The following is a 22774-nucleotide window of genomic DNA, read 5'->3' as shown; positions in this document are numbered from 1 at the left end:
AGCCCCACCAGCTCATTGAAATGTGGTGACGGCTCCTGTTTTACCATGGATGTGGTGAAAAAGGATATTCAAGAGGTCCATGGGTCAGAGGAGGATGGTTTGATGCAGAACTGGAGCAACACACTCTGTGGTGTTGAAGCTTAAAGATAGTGGACAATCTTTGAGTTCCTGGAGTATCACCTTATCTATTGGTCGTCCCACATGACAATTATTGTAATGCACTCACATAACACCAGTGTGTGTGCACGATCCCCGTTAGTTTCCTCTTGCTGCGCGTGCGCGGTTCTTGTGTTTACGTATCCAGTTAGATTCAGTGCGAGCCGTTCATTGTAGCTCCGCTGCTCTCACCGTATACTTTGAAAATGGCCGAGAGTCTCAAAAAGCAACATGTCTTACGAGCAATGTAATTTTTCATGTGTCTGATCATACACGCAACTCGCCTGAGCGTTCACTTGACCACTGTGAGCAACATCGCACGTGCACACTGAAGCTACATTACGGCTGTCCAAAACCTGAGATTATACCAAGCTATATGGATTCCTGAGAGAACCAAATTACAGCAATAATTTCTATTAGATTACTTAGTTGAGACACAGCTGCTGTGACCTTATTACACCAAAAAGACAATAATCTTTTTTTAAAAGAGTTCTATGCTTCAAGGAAGAACTAAGAGACATGTACATCTTTCTTCAAATTTTATTGTCATTAAATTATTTACATTTGCTGCTGTGAGATTTAGCACCAGCGTGTGGTACTGACCTCGCCTCTGTCAGTCTGTTCCAGGGCAGCTGTGGCTACTAACATAGCTCACCACTGTCAGGGTGTGAATGTGTGTGTGAATGGGTGAATGACTGACTGTAGTGTAAAGCACTTTGGGGTCGTCACTGTTCAATTAAAAGCCATTTACCAAGCCATATATATATATATATATATATATATATATATATATATATATATATATATATATATATATATATATATTAGGGCTGGGCAAGTTAACGCGTTAATTTCGCGTTAACTCATTAGACTATTAACGGCGATATTTTCTTTAACGCGCGTTAACGCATGTTGGTCACATGCTTTTATTTTGTGAAGGTCTGTTGCTGCGGTGTAGGGGTTTGAACCAGAACAGTAGGTGGCGATAATGCGCCAATAACCTCGCTGTCAGCCCAGCCTCAGATTCAAAGAGGAAGAAAGGTGCTGGCCGGAAAAAAACACAGCTGACATGCGGAAGGCGGTGTTTCCCGCAGGTACCGCGAGCGAGCTTAGGCGGGGCGAGGCGAGGCGAGGCGAGGCGGTGAGTTGGCGGCCGGAACAAGTTTTGTGCGGAGCGGAGCGGGTCTGCATCGACGCCGTCGGTGAAGTCGCTTCTCGTTTCAAAGTATCCATGTATTTTTGCCTGTTTTCCCCCTGCCATTCACTATATGTGCGCGAGAAAGCAACAACAAAAAACCGCGTGTCAACGTCAAATAAACGCAAGCATATCGAGTTAGCAAGCATTTCAGTTTAAAGTTCTTCCAGCATGGAATATGACAGAAACAAGTTAGTTGTAACCACTGCCAAGTTAAACTTTGGTATTGAACATAAAATGGTAATGCTGCTCCCTGCTGTTACCTCAGAAATTGCCTGTTTTTGGTAGATTTTTTCCCCATAAAGAGAATTCCCTGTCAGTGGCAATAAGCTTTAATTTATTATTATTGCTATTTTTTGTTTTACATGTTTAAGTTGAGCTTTACACTAAATATGTGTTACTGATAAGTGCTACAAATGTTACAACACTTTTGTTCATATGGCAGCAGAACATTAAAATAAAAGTGCTCTTTACACTACTTTTGAATTCATTCTTGGAGTTTGTAAATACAATGCGATTAATCGCGATTAATCGCGATTAATCGCGATTAATCAGTGCGATTAATCGCGATTAAATATTTTAATCGTTGCCCAGCCCTAATATATATATATATATATAAAGTGATGGCTATATATAAGTGACGGCTTCTGCTGGTCAGAAACCAGCAGAAGCCGTCACTGCAAAGGACTCCAACTGCAGATGACAACAGCAGTGGACCAACAGCGCTCCAGAAACAAACAGCAGGTGTAGCGCTCACAAACCAGCCAAATTTATGAAGCGCCAAAGTACAAATTGGTTGAAAAACGGCACTTGAGGCCTCAGATGAGCAGATCTCAAAAACACAGCCACACAAACAGCTGACAATGCATCAGGAGTAACAAAGATGCACACCTCAACCTGCCCAAGACGTCTGCCCCACCCATCAATCACTGGTGCACTGCGATCAGCACCTGGCATACACAGTGGGACTGTGGATCACCATCTCACCAGAGTTACAAAATGATCTTACACAATTCTTCAAGAAGGGACTTGGGTGTTTCTTACTTTCATTTCCAGAAACAAAAAAAACTTCCACTACACTGATTTCCATAAATTCTGGCTTCATCAATTGTATTTTATGTGTATTTTAATAAATTGGAAAATTTGTAAAGCAGAAAGGACTTCATTTTCTTGAAATGTTCCTTGAGATGTTTTTTTGTGAAACGGCATTATATGGTCTAAATGAAACGAACCAACCAAATTCAATAACAGGTAAAACTTTTCATACGGTCCTAGATCTGACAAACAGAAGTGGTGTGTCTTTTTAACCTTTTTAAGTGGGCTGACATCAAAACTGATCTGTACAACTAACCTGCTTACAACAGGCAATCCAGATGAAGCACGTGTAGCGATATCTCACTCACACCTCTTGTTTAAATATTAAAGTATTTATATTTAATTTTCCATTGGTTAGAAAAGCACTGACAAAGAAGAGAGAAATAAATGGTTAAGTTCTTTCTGTCAGGGCCAGGTTTTAATGCAGAGAGCAGTCCTCATAGATAATGCATCAGGAGAAGAAATCCATCAGGACCAAGGCCATTTAATGCACGATGGAGATATTCATGCATAAATGCGGCCTCTCTCTTCCTGAACCTGGAGCCAGGTTAATGGTCTACTGTCCTTCCCAGCAGCGTAAGTTTGCATGGTCACTTTTTCTGTTCATCATTGTTCCAGAGTTGAAAAATGATGAAACATTCATGAGCTTTTTTTTTTAAGCAATAATAAATGTAACATGCTTGTTTTGGTGGTTCCCTCTTGTCCTAGCTCTACACACATTATGTACCAGCTGATCCAAGGTAAAATCAAAAACCCCCGGTGGGGAGAGATTACCAAATGTGTTCCTCCTGCTCAGGAAAAAAAAAACTGGCATTTCTCTCTCTTTGTTGTGCTTCTGACCTTTTGAAAATATCACATATTAAATCTTTAATTATTTATGAAAGCCAGTAGCAGTGTTGAGAGATGGGTGGGAGATCCTCTCACATATGATGGGTTTTCTAACTTTAGGAGAACAACAAATTTCTGCCTGTAGCAATGAAATCAAACGAGGATCTCTGTTTGCTACCAAAAGAGCCTCCTTCAGATCTCTGCAGCTCTTTACTTCTCCTGCAGTAAACAATTCTGGCACGTTCGTTTTAACATAATCAAACAATCATTATCCAAAAGAGTAATAAACAGCAGAGAAAACAACTATAGAGAGAAGGAAAAAAAAAATATTTCCCCCGGAGAACAGTTTAACTCGTGTTTGATATGCAAATTTTCTTTTTCATCCCAGCACCAGTAAATGTCAGGAAGGGACATGAGGGAAGAGCCGGACATCTCAATTAAAGAGTGCTAACATGCAGCATTGCAAACAACCACGGAAATGAAAGCATTTAGATTAATCTACAGCATCTGGGAGAATAAATCAGAGTCGCAACCTTATATTGCAATACTCCCGAGAGCGCCTGGAAATTGCAGACAGCAACGGAAAGCCTTATCTGCATATTGAAATTCCAACTTGTGATGGTGAGCTTTAGTATTTGGAAAATGGCCACAGTCAGTATGGAGTTGACTACAAAGAGTCTTCTCTAAAACATGAACGGCTGTGCAGCTCTACCCCTTTAACGACTTGATTGGTTTGAGTTTTGTTTGAAAGCAATGAAATAATTTGCACTTCTAATCAAACATATTCAACGCTTGTTTTAAAGCATTCCTTGGCATAGCCCGTCCACGTTCTGTAAATGCACCTAATGCTGGCTCATATTTGCCGCTTGTGTTCTGTTTTATAAACACATAGAGTGGCTTTTTGGTATATAGTCTCAAAATATCCATATCTAATTTCCTAATGGCTTTCAATGTGTAAGGCTTTTAAACAAAGCCTTTTTTTTTCATCAGTGTGCTGACAAAGTACAGATCTGACAGCCCCGTCGGGTTCAGCAGATCTTTTTCATCTGGCTTGACCTACAATAAATTAACTTTCTTTCAATAACACTTTACGGACTCTCTTAATAAATATGAAAAAAGAAAAAGGAAGACGTATGCTTGGCAAAAGGTTATTCCATCCATCCATCCATCCATCCATCCATCCACCCATCCATCCATCCATCCATCCATCCATCCATCCATCCATCCATCCATCCATCCATCCATCCATCCATCCATCCATCGTCTTCTACTTATCTATGAATGGCTTGCAGGGAAAACAAGTCCAGTAGGGATCTTGATAGAAGGGCTTGTTGCATCAGAGGAAAAGCAACCCTCGGAGTATACCGCCACCACCATAATTTACTGTGAGTATAGAGGTGTGGGAAAATATATGAATGTTGAACTTTGAAAAGTTTTTGTCACCAGTGGAGGCTTGTCATAGGGGGCGCTAGGGAGCCACGTCTGTCAAAATTCCAGGTAAACATAAATTATGAAATATTCTCATAAGATTTGTCTGACTTTTGATATTTCAGGATTCCCATTCCATTCTGTGTTTATGTGGGGTTATTTCTGGTGTATAGGCCTAATTTGAACATTTTAGTTGTGAAGAAGGTAGGCCAGATTAATGTCCGTCCGTCCGTCCGTCTTCTTCCGCTTATCCGGGGTCGGGTCGCGGGGGTAGCAGCTTCAGTAGGGAGGCCCAGACGTCCCTCTCCCCAGCCACTTGGGCCAGCTCCTCAGGAGGAATCCCAAGGCGTTCCCAGGCCAGCCGGGAGACATAGTCCCTCCAGCGTGTCCTGGGTCTTCCTCTGGGCCTCCTCCTGGTGGGATGTGCCCGGAACACCTCACCAGGGAGGCGTCCAGGAGGCATCCTGACCAGATGCCCGAGCCACCTCAATTGGCTCCTCTCGACGTGGAGGAGCAGCGGCTCTACTCTGAGTCCTCCCCGGATGACTGAGCTCCTCACCCTATCTCTAAGGGAGAGCCCAGACACACTACGGAGAAAACTCATTTCAGCCGCTTGTATCCGGGATCTCGTTCTTTCGGTCACGACCCAAAGCTCGTGACCATAGATGAGGGTAGGAACGTAGATCGACCGGTAAATCGAGAGCTTCACCTTTTGGCTCAGCTCTCTCTTCACCACAACGGATCGGTACAGCGCCCGCTTCACAGCAGACGCCGCACCAATCCGCCTGTCGATCTCCCGCTCCATCTTCCCCTCATTCGTGAACAAGACCTCAAGATACTTAAACTCCTCCACTAGGGGCAGCACATCCTCCCCAACCCGGGGGAGGCACTCTACCCTTTTAATGTGTTTAATGTGTTTTTGTATATTTTGAAACGTGTGGCTTCCATGTGATTTCATGCTTGTCTCTGATTGGCTACTTAAAGGTTCTCCTCTGGTGCTCTCTGAACCACTGGTCAATCAGCGCCTTTTGTGGCATTTTTCATCCAAACGGAGTAATTCATGATCTCACCTCTGCCACAGGTGCAAATGTCACTCCCACGTTATGCAAACAGAAAAGTCAGAGTACAACGATGAAAAGATGGGAGAGAAGTACGCATGTAAATTGTTCATTTACATACAAAACTTCAGTTGGGCAAAGGACAGACAGAAGGAGAATAAACCTTCATGAGCTAAAGGGGTTTTAACGAGTGTGAGAAAAACAGGAAAAAGCAGAAAAAGGGTCACTTGTTCCACGCCTCAGATTAGGTCAGAGACGTTGAAAAACACTTAGTTATTGGAAAGCCTACATCAGGGTTATGTAACCGTTGCAGTTTGCCTGAAAGTGTATTTTTCTCATGGAACACAATCACCTCCTTACTTTATCGTGACTTTTACACAAGCACATTCCCACTGTTTTTTTTTTTTATAATTTTAATTCATAACCTTTTTGGTTTTTAACTGCTCGTATTCTACTAGTTTTACTGGAGATGTTGTATTTTTATTGCTTATTTTATGCATTCATTTTATTTTTTTATGGGCCTGTACAGCCTTTGGTTACTTTGGGTGTGTAAAGTGAGTTTATAAATAAAGCTAGATTGATTGATTCAAAATTCATGGGTTCTTGAAGCAAGGGAAACAGTATTTATCAGACAGGTTCTAGTCCCTTCAGACAGTATTTTGGAACGATTTTGTAAAAATTTAAATAGACAAGAAGCAATAGTGACACCTAGTGGTTTAAATTGGAAACACACACACACAGCCCGCCGTTTCATGACGGGTATATCATGTTGTATTTTGTTCTATTTCTGGTCTGCTTCTTTTACTGGTTTCCATGTTTGCAGGCTGCTGCTCTTTAGCCAAGCAAAAAAAACAAAAACAAATGCTGCGCTCTGTTTTGGAACCCTGGGAACTCTCTTATGATTGGCTCAGGAAACAGGAAGTAAACACGGGCTACACACTGCACTGGAGTCGTTCTACACCGTATCTCTAATTTTGAAAGGAGAAAAACTTGACTAAAACATTGTTGATGGAGAGAACCGAGTGTTTATGGGGAATGTTACTTCCATCCCGGGTGACAAATTAATATCATTAAGGTTGATTTTACCGTAAATTCCTTACTTATTGCTCCTTTAAAATTCATTGTTTTTTCTAACACAATGTGAAAGTAATGTACGGTGACATTTAAGGGAGATTATGGTCGTCATCTAACTAGGACCGAGTCTGAGGCCATCTTTTCATTTTTGTTTTGACACCTGAATAGGTTTTCTTTGAATTTATGTATGTTCTTAGAGGAGGAGAAACCTCCATGCTGCCATGCTTATACAAGCTTAATGTGTCTGTCTCATCTGTTCTGTATCGCAGTGTCATACTTTGAAAAGACGGCAGTCAACTACCCTCTGACCTCGGAGTTAAAAAGGTAATATTGCAGGGATATATTTCTGGGTGTCCAAAAGTTTCACTTTGGTTTCATCAAACCATGACAGATTGTTTTGCCAGGCCTTAATTGGTTTATTATGGAGGCAAAGGCTTCTGTCAATCCCATTCTTTGGTCCAGACGTACAGAAAGAATAAATTTTATAATTGTCACATGTTGAAAACAACCAGTACATACCGAAGCATTGCTGCAGCTCACTTACTGCTATTGTTGGCAGCTCCCCTCTGAGTTTTTGGTAGTCTTCTTCTGACTGATAGCTTTGTACAGCATGATGATTTTTGATCCAAGTCATCCTCTCTGCAAACTGTGATTTTAGTGAAACAAATCCAAATAAGCAGACGTCAAGAAATACTAAAAGGTTAGCTAAATTTATTTATTTATTTACACTTAATCAGATTCTCTATATTTGATGGCAGGTGTGTACCAAAAAGACTGAAATGCTGGAATTGAATCAAAAGAGGCTTAACCATACTATTCATTTAAAGGTGGGCAGACTTATGCAACCAGGTTATTGCAGCTTTTTTATTCCTCACATTTTCCCCTTAACACATTTGTTTGTATTTCAAATGGCTAGATTTCATTTACTGTTAAAGCAAAAGTGAAATGTCCCCAAGGCAGGTACTAATGGATTTGTGGTTTGTACCTTTTTTTTCTCTTTTTTTTTTAAAAAAAAGTTGGGTATGAAAGATAAAAAAAAACAAGAGCACAAAATAATGAAGGGGCAAATGTTGAGCAGCTTAGCGTTCTGCTTTTCCTTCATGGAAAAACAGAATGCTAAGAAAACAGGCGCCATCTTCATGAAAGGAACTGAACTAAAACAAAGTAATAAGTAATGGTAAATGGCTTGTACTTGTACAACACTTTAACTAGTCTTTAGTCTTTCACCCATTCACACACACATTCACACCCTGATGGTGGTGAGCTGTGTTAGTAGCTACGGCTGCCCTGGGGCAGGCTGACAGAAGCGAGCTTCAGAGCTTATTGCTGAAGAGCCCACGGGAGGGAAAATGAGGAACAGTGAGAAGTTCAGAAACGCCACTACTTGGAAGAATGTGAACAGCAGAAAATACATTTTAAACCAAATGTGAACCAAGAACTTGAACAAAATAATGAGAAATTACAAGGAATTACTATTGAAATCAGTAAAAACAAAAACATAAACCATATAATTTACAGTACTACATTTTCCATGCTTTGCAGTTCTGATTTGTCTTTTCATTCAGCATTTTCCATCATATACCAACACTTTAGACCGCTTTTCCTTGATTTTTATTTCTTTTCTTATAGTTTCTATGTTTGTACGCATTGTATACAACTGAACATTTCTGTTTTATATGATTTGACAACTGAAAAAGTACGGGTCCATCTCAGTAAATCACAATATCATCAGAAAGGTATTTTATTTCAGTAATTTTAAACTTCAACCTATAATAAAGATCCATTACACACAGGCTTATAGATTTCAACCATCTTTTTCTGTTCCTTTTGATGGTTATGTTTCACAGCGGATGAAAACACCACATTCAGCAACTCAAAACACAAGAATATTACATAAGACCAATACATTTTTTTTTATTTTATTTAATTCATAATACAGAAATGTTATGTTATATGGCTTGGTACCTGCTAGTGCTGCTAAAAGTACAACTAATTGGTTTAACGACCATCAATCAACAATGACTATTTTATCACAGTACTTAATTGGCCTAAACACCATGAAGAAGCTAAGAATTGTTGCGCATTACAGGTGAAAGAGCCATTTGTTTTAATTCAAAATAACGTGTTTCTTACTTGGATTTTTAGGTTGATGGCAGACCTCACACAGGAGGAAAACAGTCTCCGAGAGCTCTGGGGGTTACACTAACGAACTCTCGCTGAGAATGACCTAATTAACTGAGATGGGAGGAGGGTGAAATGTTTGGGGTCTGCACCACAGCGTGACAGGTCACCACTGATGTCACCTCAAGTTTAGCTTTTTTGACAAGACAGTCCACGGGTAGACAATGCTGTTGGACATCAACCAAGGGACATAAAGGAATGTTCTTGGATTGCCTTCGCAGATAAATTACCATTAAACCCTGCCAATTAACCTATATTGGACATATTAAATGCTAATTGACAGAGCTGCTCTCTATGCTGTTAAGAGATGTTAACTTTAGTAAGTTTAACATACTTTTGTCTCACCATATCGGTTCTGACAGTGCCCAGGCGAAGGCTTATTACAATCCTCGGCATATTCTTTGGTGTTGCGTTCAAATGTAAGATGTAGAAGATTAAAAGAATTACTCTGAATTAAAAAAAGAAGACTACATTTAAGGCTTTGCATGACCCAGTTTCCAGGCATGCATCCTGCAGCTTAGACACTCTGGAGGCTTCTAAATGTAGAACTGCGGATTCACCAAGCACAGGGTGCCTTTGTGAGCAAGTGTCTATTGTGTGAATACATAGCCGCAAATGTTTTACCTTTTTTATTGTGTTTTCCATGACGCTTTGTTCGCTTGTTGTTGTGTTTTACTCCGCTTCAGATCTCACAGAAACATTGACCCAGATATAATCAGCCCCATTAAATCTGCAGGAAAAAAAAAAAGTATTTAAGGGAACATGGCGCTGATCAATCTGCTCTGCGTGTCGTCATACAGCCTCTTCTCGTGTTAAATTTAGGCTCCTAATAGAGGCGGATTTCATTCCACCTGCTACATGACAGCACAAACGGCAAGAACGCAGAGACATGTAGAAGACAGGTGATGGAATAAAAAGGCACGTCTAGCATGGCGTTCTTTTGGCTGACAGGTTTCTCACTTGAAGCCCCGCAAGTTCTAGAGAAACAGGGTTTCTGCTGCAGCAAAGATGAGTGTTTCACTTAGAAGAACACAAAGACAAAAAGGCCCTGAAAAATATTCTTTTTTTGCATTCATGGCAGAAGGACATAAAAAATGCTTGCAGACTTAAAACCCTTCACTATCTTGCAAGATCCTGATGGTCTGTGTTTATGCATACTAACAGGAGAGAACTGAATATGATTATGTTTTTCAAAACAACCTGTTGGTTTCGAGCTCTTGTAGCCAGCTAAAACAGAAAACACACCAAACTAACATTTTCTGTCTAATCAGATTATTTTTATCTTTATAATTTCTCTTCAGATCTGAAAATCCTTCTGGTTTTTCAATATTAATGCATTTCTGATTGAATAACTTCAAGAAAGGCCAACTCATAACCTTTGTTAGGAAATGGCAAATGACTTCCCTTCAAGCAAATTGAAAAATGAATTTCAAGATGCAAAAAAAGACCAAATAAGACAGCAGGCAGAGGCAAATGTATGCAACACTTTAAAGTTATACCCCTTGTTGCAATGTTGTGCACCTGCATGGCACTTCAGTTGTGCGCGAGTAATGCTCCAGCATCGGCATTAATTACATATATATATACATTTTCTTTACTCACTTTATCTCTCCTGGGGTTGCAAGGGGTGCTGGCGCCTATCACAGGTCTGCAGTCTGTCGCATATATATATATATATATATATATATATATATATATATATATATATATATATATCAATATTATGAGTATTTAGTTGTAAGTCGACCTCTTTTCCATTTCATAACTCTACTATTTTTAGTTGACGATGAAGATTTTTTTTTTTTTTATCAAATCCACACATAATTTTATTTCACTTGCTACAATAAAAGCCCAAAGCTTCTTTTGAATGTACTGACTTTAGGCCACACAAACGGTTTTGCTTTGATGGTTCACATTGAAAGCGAAGGTGGCAGGCCAAGCGACAGATTTACATATCCCTACGCACAGGTAGCTGTGGTGATGTGACGCAACCCAACGCTAGGCTAGGCCACAGCTGCAATTCTAGCGACGTAAAATGCATGATTTTGGTGATTTAAAGTGAAGCCAGAGTGACACGACACCGGCGATAGATGTTAAGCGACAGTTGCTGGAATTGAAAAAGCTGAATGCTTGTGTCTTGTCGCGCCACGACAACCAAGCAGGAACTGGATGTGCCGAGACGAAGATGTGTTCAACCTACATGGAAGAAAAGCTGATAGTGGCGGTCTGCAGTCGGCCTCAGTTGTATGACTCAACTAACTAGGTCCAGAAGGTCCAGAAAGAACCAAGCCTGGAGAAAAGTGAGTGAGGAGACTGGAGTGGCTGTTAAGTGAAAGCGTCACTAGGTAGTGCCATAGTACTGCTGTATTTCTGGCTTGTTGTCTGCTGCGCAAACGGCCGGTGAAAATGTCAGACGAGCGACAGCAAGCAAAAGTGTCAACATTGTGGCGCAATCCATGTTCAGTGTGATCGCACCTTTAGACTTGCTGCCCATTTGGGCCTTAAACAATGCACAATAGAAATGTGTCCCAGCCAGGACTGGAAGATATTCCCCTAAAATTAATATCCCCATGCAGTTTGTAATAATTACAATAAAACAGATGTATTTCAATATTCAAAATGCACGCCTTGGCTAAATGTTAACGTTCAACCTTTTACTGGGAGTCTGAGCAGGGAGTCAAGGCTCTTGCCCCCATTTCAACAACAGGCCTAAAACATGTTTTTCAGTGGTTTTACCACATAATCTAACTACAGAGCTGATATTTAACCATTTTAAAATAGGTGGGTCTAACATATTTAAAAAACTACATTAGGCCCACAAACATTTCTGTGCAAAAACAAGCTATAATTCATTGAAATGAGACAAAAACATATTTGTTATATTGTGTTCCAATACTCCTTTGTGTCTGAAACCTTCTCCTTGAAAGCTATGGGGGTTTTGCTTGAGTTGTAGCTAAAAGTTTAGGAGCTTCTTCTTGGTTTCCATTAATTAAAAAAGGTTTTTGTCAGTGGAAAAATCTGCGCTGATAAAGCTTTAGTATCTTTTTCACTGGCTTGCCCTGCTTTGTTGGCAATGAATTGCTTAATTTTTCAGGGTATGTTTCAGATGCTTCAGAAATGTATCATTAGTGAGCTGTTCCCCCTCACAAATATTTTATAAACTCAGACATTCTGAGACTGTCGGGATCTCTGAAATCATCCAATCCTGTCAGGCTTGTTGTGCTTTTCGTGGCTTTGATTTTTGTGGTTCTGTTTTTCTGTTAGTTTTACTTTCTGCTCTTCTTTCATACTCTGCAACCAATTTGTCAAAAATCTGCCCCATGCTGTTTACAGCATATAGGCTGTTTCAGTTATTCTCGGTCAGATCATTATTGCGTTTGTTTTCTTTCCCTGCGTTTCTTGCCTGTTAGCCCAGTTTTGTGCCCAGCTGTTGTTCAGAGTGTAGTTGTCATCTTCCTACTTTTGCTGCTCTTTTGACATTGTTTGTTGTTGAAAGAGATCCCATTTTGCTTATGGTGTCTGCTTTTTGTTTCCAAGTCCTGCACGACAGTTGTTCTTTAACGTTATTTAAGATGAAGAGATTTATGATTTCTGTAAAAGGCCCAAATAGTGACGTATAAAACATTTAGAATTGGCCAGGGGCAGCGAAGGGGGTCGGAGCTAAATACAGAGCTTAATCTGTTTTACATTCAAGAATGGAATAAATATTTCAGTCTGTAGACATGAAAACCTGGTAGAGACATACCTCAAAAGACCAGTAGCTGTAATTGTAGCAAAATTTGGTTCAGCAAAGTATTGAGTCACGCAGGGGGACTACAAATGCAAGTCATACCTTTCCGATTTTTATTTATAAAACATTTGAAAACCATCTATGATTTTTTTGTTTCATATCAGAACGATATGAAGCTTTGTATTGATTTCTCAGGTAAAGTCAGACAAATCCACTCTTTCTAAATGGCCATGTTATGAAATGTAATGATGTCCATTATTATACCTTATGGGTTGCCACAGGAAGTCATCTGTCTCCATCTAACCCTATCTTCTTCGACCTCTACTCTCTCACCAACTACCTTCATATCCTTTTTCGCTCCATCCTTAAAGATCCTCATTGGTCTTCCTCTTGGTTTCCTGCCTGGCAGTTCCAGCCTCAGCATCCCTCTACCAATGTACTCACTATCCCTCCTTTGTCCAAACCATCTCAGTCTGGCCTCTCTGGATTTATCACCAAAACATCTAATATCAGCTCTCCCTCTGATGTTCTCATTCCTGATCCTATCTACCTATTGTCTCTTTCTCAGTGCCACTCTAAACCAAAACATCAATGGTTTAACCACCTGTACTGTTGCCACTTAGTGCTTAAAATCCTCTAGCTTCTTTATCTCTGCTCCATGTTACGCCACGGCTCCACTTGGGTCCCTCTCATCTACACATTTCTTTCCTTTCCAGATTAAAATAGCTGATTTGGCATACCTGACATGACCTCACTGGCTCCTCTGCTTATTTATCGACTCCTGGCCGCCACACTTTTGATCTTAGTCTCTGTTTCGTTTTCACAATGCCTCGGTGACCTTCGTGTGCTAACATTGGCATCTGTCGTTGTGCAGCCTGAAGGGATTACGATCCTGAAACCCCTCGACACTGTTTTCCCTACGGCGTAAAGCTCAGTTTTAACTGTCTGATAAACGAGTTCACATTTACCCCAGTCACAAGTTTCGATACAGCTTCGAACAGCAACCAAAATGGGGTCTGCTGCTGACAATTCCTCCGGTCGTCTCGGGTATCCTTCGAACAGGCTGTGCGGCTGGCTGCACGCTATCGTCCACATGCAGCTTCAGCTGAAAATCCTTCAGTTTTCCTAAACCTTGAAAACAGTCTCTGTAGTTTCCCTCTATGTCACGTCTTGTGGCTGCACTGTGTTCACCTGTTCTATAGGGCCAATGTGTAAAAGTCCCAACCTAATAGCAGTGTGTCTGCCTAACACAGATTTGTGCCTCTTCAATCACTTGGATCGCTGCTGTGACTGTTTCTGATGTCTCACTGGCTTTGAATTCAGCAGTGAAAACACCTTTTACGTGGAGTGGAGCTGTAGATCCGAATGGATAGACTCTCTTTGTTGGGAGCTGTAGCTTGATGTCACTCTTTGACTCCAGTTGCTTAAACTTGGATTCTGTCATAATGTTACATGAAACTCCTGGATCTATCAACATGTCTACTGGCTTGTCATTCACTAATATGGACAGTGTTCCCTCAGCAGCACAAAAACACGCCGTCATCTTCATCGTCACTGGGTCCTTGTTGTGTCACTGTTGTTGTGACTCTGTTTACTTCCTGTGTTTTCTTTGTCTTACATCTTTGCAAAATGTCCTTCTTTTCCACAGTTATTACCCTTTTTGTTCTTTGCTACTGTGCACTCACGGCTCACGTCTCCTGCACGTCCACACACGTAACACTTGATGCTGTGCTGTTGTAGGAAATCTGGGTCTCACACGTTTATCTCTGTCTTTGTCACGTTTCTTTTCCAGGGCATTAACTATTAATTTCTCTATCCTTTCTGCTTGGAAATCTGCTGCCTCCATCACTCTTGCAATTTCTTGGAGTACTGGGAGTTTTAAGCCTTTTTCTTTTCTTTTTCTTTTTTGTTTGACGAGCGTCTGTCAATCACTTGATCGTCAATAAAATCATCTCCGTTGTCCGAAAACTCGCATGTAGCTGCATGCTTCTTTAATCTACCCACAGAATTGTCCGCAGACTCTCCTGACATTTCTTCCGCTTGTCTGAACATGTCTTTTATAGGTGACATTTTTCTGCGGTGTAAAATAAGCATTCAACTTGTTTACTGCACCGTCATAGTCAACCCCGTCTGCCGTTTCACCCACAGTGAGGAATGCGTCTTGGACTTCAGCTCCTGCTAGGTGTAGCAACAAAGCTATTTTCCGCGTGTTGTCTTTAAATCCCGCCGCCACTAAATAGAGTTTAACCCTATTTAAGCCAGCTAATGTTGCGGATGCCAACATTAGCTGGGTCGCTCGAAACCTCAATATAAGCTATCGCCGTTAGCGTCGTGCTAACTCTGTTGACTTCTGCTCTTCCTGTTTCCTTACTTCTGTTTAACATTAATAATCAGCCATTACTATGCTTCTTTATTATCTCTCACCCGCGTGCGTACAGCTCACATGCCAGACGGCATCATGTATATATTGATGTTCCCAGACACAAAAATCGTCTACACAAGATGCTAAAGTCCACCTGTGTGCTCCTACCTGCGCTCCTTTAAGTCACCCTGTGTTCCTGCCTCTTCTGGAAGAAAGCCTTCTCTTCAGCCATCCTCTTTGCTGCCTGCGGACCATAACCACTAACAATATTGAACATCACACCTTCAGTTTCTAGCTTCAGACTCTTCACCCTATCTGCCACTGTGTTCACCTCCAGAACTTTCCGAGCAAACTCCCGCTTCAAGACACTCCTACACCGTTTCTATTCTCATCCACACCACGGTAGAACAGCTTGGACGCTACTCCTACGCTTCTAGCTGAGCTACCTTTCCACATGACCTACTGAACACACAATATGTCCACCTCACATGTGGAGATGTGGAAAAAGTTTTGCACTCGATGGCCTTTTGGCTTAACGCTGGGCATTTATCCGGGCTTGGGACCGGCCTAAAATGGGATATATGACACTTTGGCCCTTTTGAGACTGCATGCTATTATATAATAATGCAAATAATGTCTAGAGAAAAATATAATCAGGACTTCCCTTTGCATAGGTGTGGTTTATTTTTGCAGCCGTAACCTGGCATTCCGGCACGGCTAGATCTATTGCCCTTAATCGCATGTTCTTATTGTGCTGTTGGAGCAGCATGATTACGAATATTCTCGCCTGATTTGAGTGACAGTGCGTTATTTGGATGAGAAGATGGCAGCACCTGTGAAAGCTCGGAAAGGATAATAAAATAGATTTTTGCTCTATGTAGGCGCATGTTGGTACAAAATTACTAGTGATAATACTCTAAGTTCACCATTATATATTGAACGAGAAAAGAGAATTGCCAGGATTTTGTTTGACTTTAAATAAGCATCTAGCTGATTAATATAATTGTCTTTATTTTTAAATCAGATCAATACAATTAATTAAAGTCTGTGGTTGTAGTGTGACTAAATGGGAAAGTGTTCAAAGGATGACGATGCTTTTTTGTAAGGTGCTGTAATTCTATTTAACGATGATTCATATTTTCCTATTAATCCCAAAAATAGAGATGGTAATGAATAAACACAATTTCTCTTACGGTTTCACAAGGCTTCTTATGAAACTGAGGTGTTCGTGCCTGTTTTCTGAGCAGTGCTGAGGTATTGTTTCTTCACCCTCCCTCTGGGACTGTGGTTTCCAGGGGAAGAGAAGAGTGGAGATGAGGAAAGAGGAAGCAGGGAACACGGCGCAATAAACTTTAATATGCACAATTCTAGTTTCTTCTTGTCTCGAGGTTTTTTATGGAGGAAGCTCACATTACCCCAGTTCACAGAACTGTATATCTAACAAGTTATTTGGATGTTGGGTTTATTATGCAGAGCTGCACTCTCTTCTGATAGCAGCATCTTCACACATGCTCATTAAACCTGCTGATTTAGTTTGATGAATCAAAGCGAAGCACTCAGGTTTGAGATGTAAGCAGATACACTCTGCCTCCGGGGTCATTACAACTTGTTGATAAATCATGAACACAGGAGTGTAGAGTCTGCAGGACTTTACTGGAAACTAGGAAGAAAATTACTGGATGTTGTAATATGAGGAGGAACTTTGGGTACGTATATGAATGTTGCAATGACAGGAAATATCCTCTCAGTTTAGCAACGGTAGGAATCGTAGCGGCCCACAGTTGGGGGCCCTTGGGCTTTGGTGTTACATGCACTGTGTGTATGTTAGACCCTCTAAACCCATGCTTCTGCAAAGGTCCCCTGAATGCACAATCATTGCCCTCTCTCTGAGCTCCATCGCCGACCACGAGTCCTCGATTCTCCAAGGACGCCGGCTACTTCCATTTCAACAGGACTCTGCAGCGCCTGCAAAGGTCGTGCCGAGAGTAAATTTGTAAGCCCGCCTCTGTGCAAACCGGATCACCTGGGAGCTGACACTGCAGCTCGGTTCATGAAGTCTGACTATTTTTATGTTTTAGTTTATTTTTGGAGAAAAAAAACAAGTAAAAAAATAAAATAAAAAATAAAGAACAGGGTTATTGTTTTTTGTTCATTGCTTCTGAACCATGTGAACAGAGAGGTATCTGTACTAAAACCTGCAAAAAAAAAAAAAAAACTCCGACGCCCACACAAACACCCTGTATATACAAACACGCCACGTTTCTGCCAATTTCAGGCAGGATATTGGGGTTCCTAGAGCCTTGGAGTACCATGCAGGAAAGAGCATATTCATTTAGCCTCTGGCGGTTCTTCACCTCCACCTATCATCATTGCATCACATTTCAACGTTTTCACAGAGGTGTGCCGCCAACGCTCTGCTGACACATCAAAGGACTGCGGCAAATCCACTCTCTGCTTCGGAACCTCGCCGTCCTGGAGTTGGCCAGAGAGGTTCTGGTGCCAGGCAGGGCATGACTAAAGACCTTAGCTGACAAATTAAAAAATGGACTCTCTATTTCCCACTTGAAAGACTCGAAGTTATCAGGGCCGCCTGTGGGTAGAACTTTCTAAGTCCTGTGCGGCATGGTTAACTCTGGGGGTTAGGTGGAAAGCAGATTTCAGTTGCAAGATGTTCACAACAGGATGGATTTTTTTTTTTTTTTGCTCTTTCTACCCCGTTTGTCGACTTGAATTTATTTTCCTGCTAAAGTTACATTTACCACAGTGCCTTGCAAAAAATATCCTTACCACTATGTTTTTATAATGGGTTTGTTATAGCATGTGATAGACCAAGCAAATACTGTGCATTGTTGGATAGGGGACAGAAAATGATCCATGGCTTTCAGAATACTTTTATAATAGTAATCTGGAATATTTGGTTTGTATTTGTGTTCAGGGATGCATGATATCAGGAGACATTTATTGCTATTGCGGATATGTGGGTGACAATAGTTACGTTTACATGGACACAAGTAATTGGAATAAAGGGCTGAATAGAATGCGTCATATGAACAAGCAAATCAGAATACTGGGATCGGATTAAGCTAAACCAGAATGAAATTGTAATCAGAATGAGAGAAATTTGATTAGACTTTAGAGACTTTAGACTTTAGACAGCTTTATTTGTCATTTTGTATGCACAAAGTGCGTACAGAACGAAATTTTGTTTGCATACAGCTTAAAAAATCACAGTAAATTGCACATGTCAGAGTGGTTCTATTCTGAAAAAAAAGCCAGATGTATGTAAACCCACATTATGATTGGATTAATTGAGTGTGTGTCCATATAAATGGTACAATCTGATTTTATTTTTCATCCGAATATATTTCGATCCGATTGTGAAATGTTGTGCATATAAACATAACTAGTGTATATTATATTTAACCCACATGCTTCTGTTCTGTCTTTACCATTGTGTGCACAATGTGTCCACCAATCTCTGTATACTGCATTTGAATTTAAAAATCAGTATTGGTGTTGGCTTCAAAGATGTTGTGACGTCACCCAGAAAAGCTGACGTCAGCTATAGAAGTGTCTCTGTCTCTTTCTTGCCTCAGAGGTAAGTTGGAATTAGAATAGTGTGTTTTTTTTAATCAATATTTCAGTTTTTTTGGTCAATATTTCAGGCTAGTGATTAATCAGCTTGGCATTCAGTTAGCTTATTTCGCTTTTATTTACCTTTATTCTATTAAATCAGAACAAGCCCAGCCCTCAACCCCTGCATGGCCGGGCACCACCTCCTTTAGGTGCATTTTTCAAATCTTAGATGTGGGGAGATAAGGCTCAGGTAGAAGGTGTTTGAGCACAGTAAGAGTCCATTCAATTCAAAAATCAGTATGAATGTTGGATATTTGAAATGTAATAAAGAAAACAAATATTTTATCTAAGTGGGCCTTTTAGATTGCTGTATTGATGTCGTGATGATGATTACAGAATGATATAATGCACTCCATCATATTGTACAGTTTTAGAATAAATACTGCTGTTCTGTGAAGGCCTTGGAGCTTCGGTGGAAAACAGTGGTGAACTTACAGCAGTATAAACACCAAGAAAAACAGTGAAAAAGTTGAGAAATGTTAACTAGTGTTAGGATGTAAAACAGCGTCCCATGTTTTGAATGTCTAAAAGCACCGTTTAGTGCTTCATCTGAAAATGGAGAGACTATATGACCCAACTGTAAAACAGATGGAAAAAAAAAGAACAGCATACATGCAGAAGATGGTTTTATTGGCCATAAAAAAAATCTGTCTGTTCAGCCATCCGTCCCTTTTCCTCTTTATCTCTGGTGGTCACTGGCAGGGGACTCCCTGGACAGGTTGATGGGGAGATAAAAGAAACCAAACAGAAAACAATCCAGAAGGAAAACCTTTTTTTTGGATCCAGATTCACTTCTGTACATAAAAATGGGGCGATACTGAACATTCAAACGTTTTTAACACTGGACATGGGGATGGCTCAAAAACTACTATTCCAACTGAGCCACCTTGACAAGACATGTTTCCTTTCAGTTCACCATTATGTAAGGGGTTGGGGCTTTCTGTTACATAAAATCACAAAATTGAGTTTCAGGGGTTATTAAAAACCTTTGCTAGGTTCTGTATAGTTACTCTACTATTACCTTAGTTTTAAAATGCTCAAGGTATTGAGGTATATTCCAGTCAAATGAAATTCATTCTCTAAACTTTTATTTTAAGAGAGAAAACGAAATGTGCTTTTTTTTTTCTCTTGAAAAAAAAGGCTACAGTAAAGGAAAGTAACAAATAAAAAATTATAAATTTATTTCAACATGGTTTGTTTTTCCTTCCTCTGCAGCTGAAAGAGATTTACTGATAACTTTGTATGGGTACAGCAGATGCTGCTATTTATGGTCCTTCAAAAAAAAAGTAGCATCTGCATTAAATTTGCTCATTTACTGCTGCTGGCATTGCCTCCTTACATTTAAACTCCACCTCCCCCACATCCCGATCTCTTTCACTATTGGCCAAATGCGTTGGGGAGTTAAATTGAATTCCTTTCTTGATGTATTTCTTTCCATGGGGCTCGCTAATTAAGAATTTAATTATGGGGGAGAAAAAAAAAAAGAAGAAGCTAACAAACCGCCTCATGTTTTAAACATCTTTTGACTTGCCTTCTTCCTTCTAATCTGTCTCTGACTTTCCATTTTTTTTTTTTTTTAGTCCTTCGCTTCCTAAGTGTCTTTTTTAAACTTTTGACATCAACTGAAGGTAAGACGTATGCTAAAATGCTAGAGAAGGACCAAATAGAACATTCTCAAGAGGCAAAATGCAGCGCATGCATAATCAATTAGATGCAGGAGACTGGAAGCCTGTTGATGTTATTCAAATTCTGAGCCTGCTTGCTAAGAATAGAAGACTTCATTGCCTAGATCCGTAAAATAAAATAAATAATTTAAGCTTATAGCAACTGATGAAAAGCACAACAGTTTGAGCATTCAGTGTTTTACAGTGAAAATCAAAACAAACAGTTCAGTGGGTTATTCTGTTTTTGTCTAGTCTTTTTTTCTTTTTTAGCATTTTCCTCCTGGGCTACCAAAAAAATAAATAAAAAAGTATTGTCCTGTCTGTTCTTTTTTTTTCTCTCTCTCCTGGTGAATTTTGCCTGCTAGCACAGCCTTTTCTTTTCCATGCATATCTTATCAACCTGTTTTCAGTGGTTCAAGCTTCCATCACCCGTCGACGTTCCAAAAAGGTGCTACCCTGAAGCGTAGTTGTGGGGTAATGGGAACTGAGTTTCTGGGAGGGTACAATCAAGGTGAATATTACCTGCTCCTGCGTGGTCTAGAGGTCAGTCGCTCTCCTGTGGCAATCAGGAAAGCAATAAAACCGGGGAACAGGCCTTTGCTCATGCCTGTGTCAGCCCAGGTATACAAAAGAAACGACGGAGCCTGACAAGGACGGGCTTTCAGAGATTCCCGCTTTAGAGCCGCAGTATTGCGACACACATATAGCTCCCGCTACCCGTGTCTCACTGTTTCGCATCTCCCTTTTATTTCAAAGCTGTAGAGACACGGTGCCGTCTGAAGACGACACACTCGTATTGCCTTGCTGTGCTTTTGACACAGTTCCGTTCGATTTTAGTTATGTAGCGCCAGCTCACAACACGTGTCATCTGAAGGCACTTAACTTATTCAGTTCAGACAAATCAATTCAACCTGGAAAGACTCACACAGACAGATTGGTCAAAATTTTTTTCTATTTAAGGGTAAACACGGTGGCATAAAGCAATTTGATTACCAGGCGAGCCAGGCTCCCAAGGATGCCTTTGGCAAATAATGCTCTCTTTCTTCATTTTCACTTTTTAATAGTAAAACATTACACAGAGATCACCTGCACTGCAAAAGGGAAACTAGAAGTCAATTTTTCTTGAAATAAGTGTATTTTACCTTGATTTGAGCGTGTAAATAAGACTATTTGCCAATGGAATAAGATTTTTGCACTTAAAATCAGAACAGTTCATCTCCATCACCTTATTTCAAGTGCAGAATATCTAATTATCTTATTTTAGGGGTAAAAATACGCATTCCACTGGCAAATAGTCTTTTATTTAGCTGCTCAAATCAAGGGAAAATATACTAATTTCAAGAAAATTTTACGTATTTTAATTCCCTTTTTGCAATGTGTAATTATCTGTGCTCTCAAACCACACACACGGGTTTGCACCTTCTTTTAAGCACAACACATTTGTCTTTGAATCAATTCCCTTCTAGCTGCAAAGATGACTGTCCAACCACAGCAACAGGAAAGATCCTGCTTTTGGTACTTCTAAATGCGATACAGATTCATGTAGGAAAAAAAAGGCAAACTCTGCAAACAGCTGCTGATTTAATTCAAGATGAAAATCCATTGTGTAATATATCCTTTCTATTCGTAGAAAGCGAAATGAAGATTAACACCTGAGGGCAAGAATAACACAGATGGATGTTTCTGATATTATCAGCAACGTTATGTAAGAGTTTTAGCTGCAGGACAGCGCTTCGCTCTTCTCGAGACATCTTCTGCTGAACACGCTCCATTGCCCTGCTGTGACATTAGAGAAAAGAGGGCAACATTTTTAACATGCTTGATGAAATTATCTTTTAGATCTTTAATTTAATATGTAAATGTTAGCCTATTTTATTTCCAATTAATCACCCGTTTACTTTTCCCCGCAAACAGGCATGACCAACATCTTAGCATGAAGTGTCTCAGAAAAAGGTTATAAAGCTGTGAATACACTTGTTACAGAGTCTAGCAAAAGTGCTCATATCCCTATTGTTCATATTTAGTCCATCGATTGCCTAACTTTATTTGGCCAGGCTATCCTAGTCAGCAACACATTTTGCTGCCGTCCAAAGATGGAATAAATAAATTACCATTCTGATGGTGAAGAACGAGGATGCTGGTCATTCCAGGGGTCAGTGTCCGACTCTGAGTCCGTGTCTGACCCTGGTTGCTCAAAAGTGTAAGACTTGAATTGTCCAATTGGACTGCCAGCCTTCGCCATCGTCTCCTCCTTGTACACGACATGAAGGCGGGGTTTCAGCGCCTTCCACGGACATGCCCAGTGTTATTTCCATTACATTTGAGATCTAATTTCATATGCTCAGCTGTGCTTTGATTCATTCAAAT

General features: G+C 40.3%; 1 long non-coding RNA gene across 1 annotated transcript in view; it reads left to right on the top strand.

Moving 5' to 3' along the window:
• LOC118557073 overlaps positions 1-22774 on the top strand; it is a 97104-nt gene that overhangs the window by 22433 nt on the left and 51897 nt on the right. The window contains exon 2 of the long non-coding RNA XR_004927566.1: positions 7104-7158. This is a non-coding gene — a long non-coding RNA (uncharacterized LOC118557073). The remainder of the gene's footprint in view (positions 1-7103; positions 7159-22774) is intronic.

Source organism: Fundulus heteroclitus, chromosome 22 (genome assembly GCF_011125445.2).
Source record: "Fundulus heteroclitus isolate FHET01 chromosome 22, MU-UCD_Fhet_4.1, whole genome shotgun sequence".
Taxonomy (NCBI): Eukaryota; Metazoa; Chordata; class Actinopteri; order Cyprinodontiformes; family Fundulidae; genus Fundulus; species Fundulus heteroclitus.
This window is presented reverse-complemented; position numbering and strand designations above follow the sequence as displayed.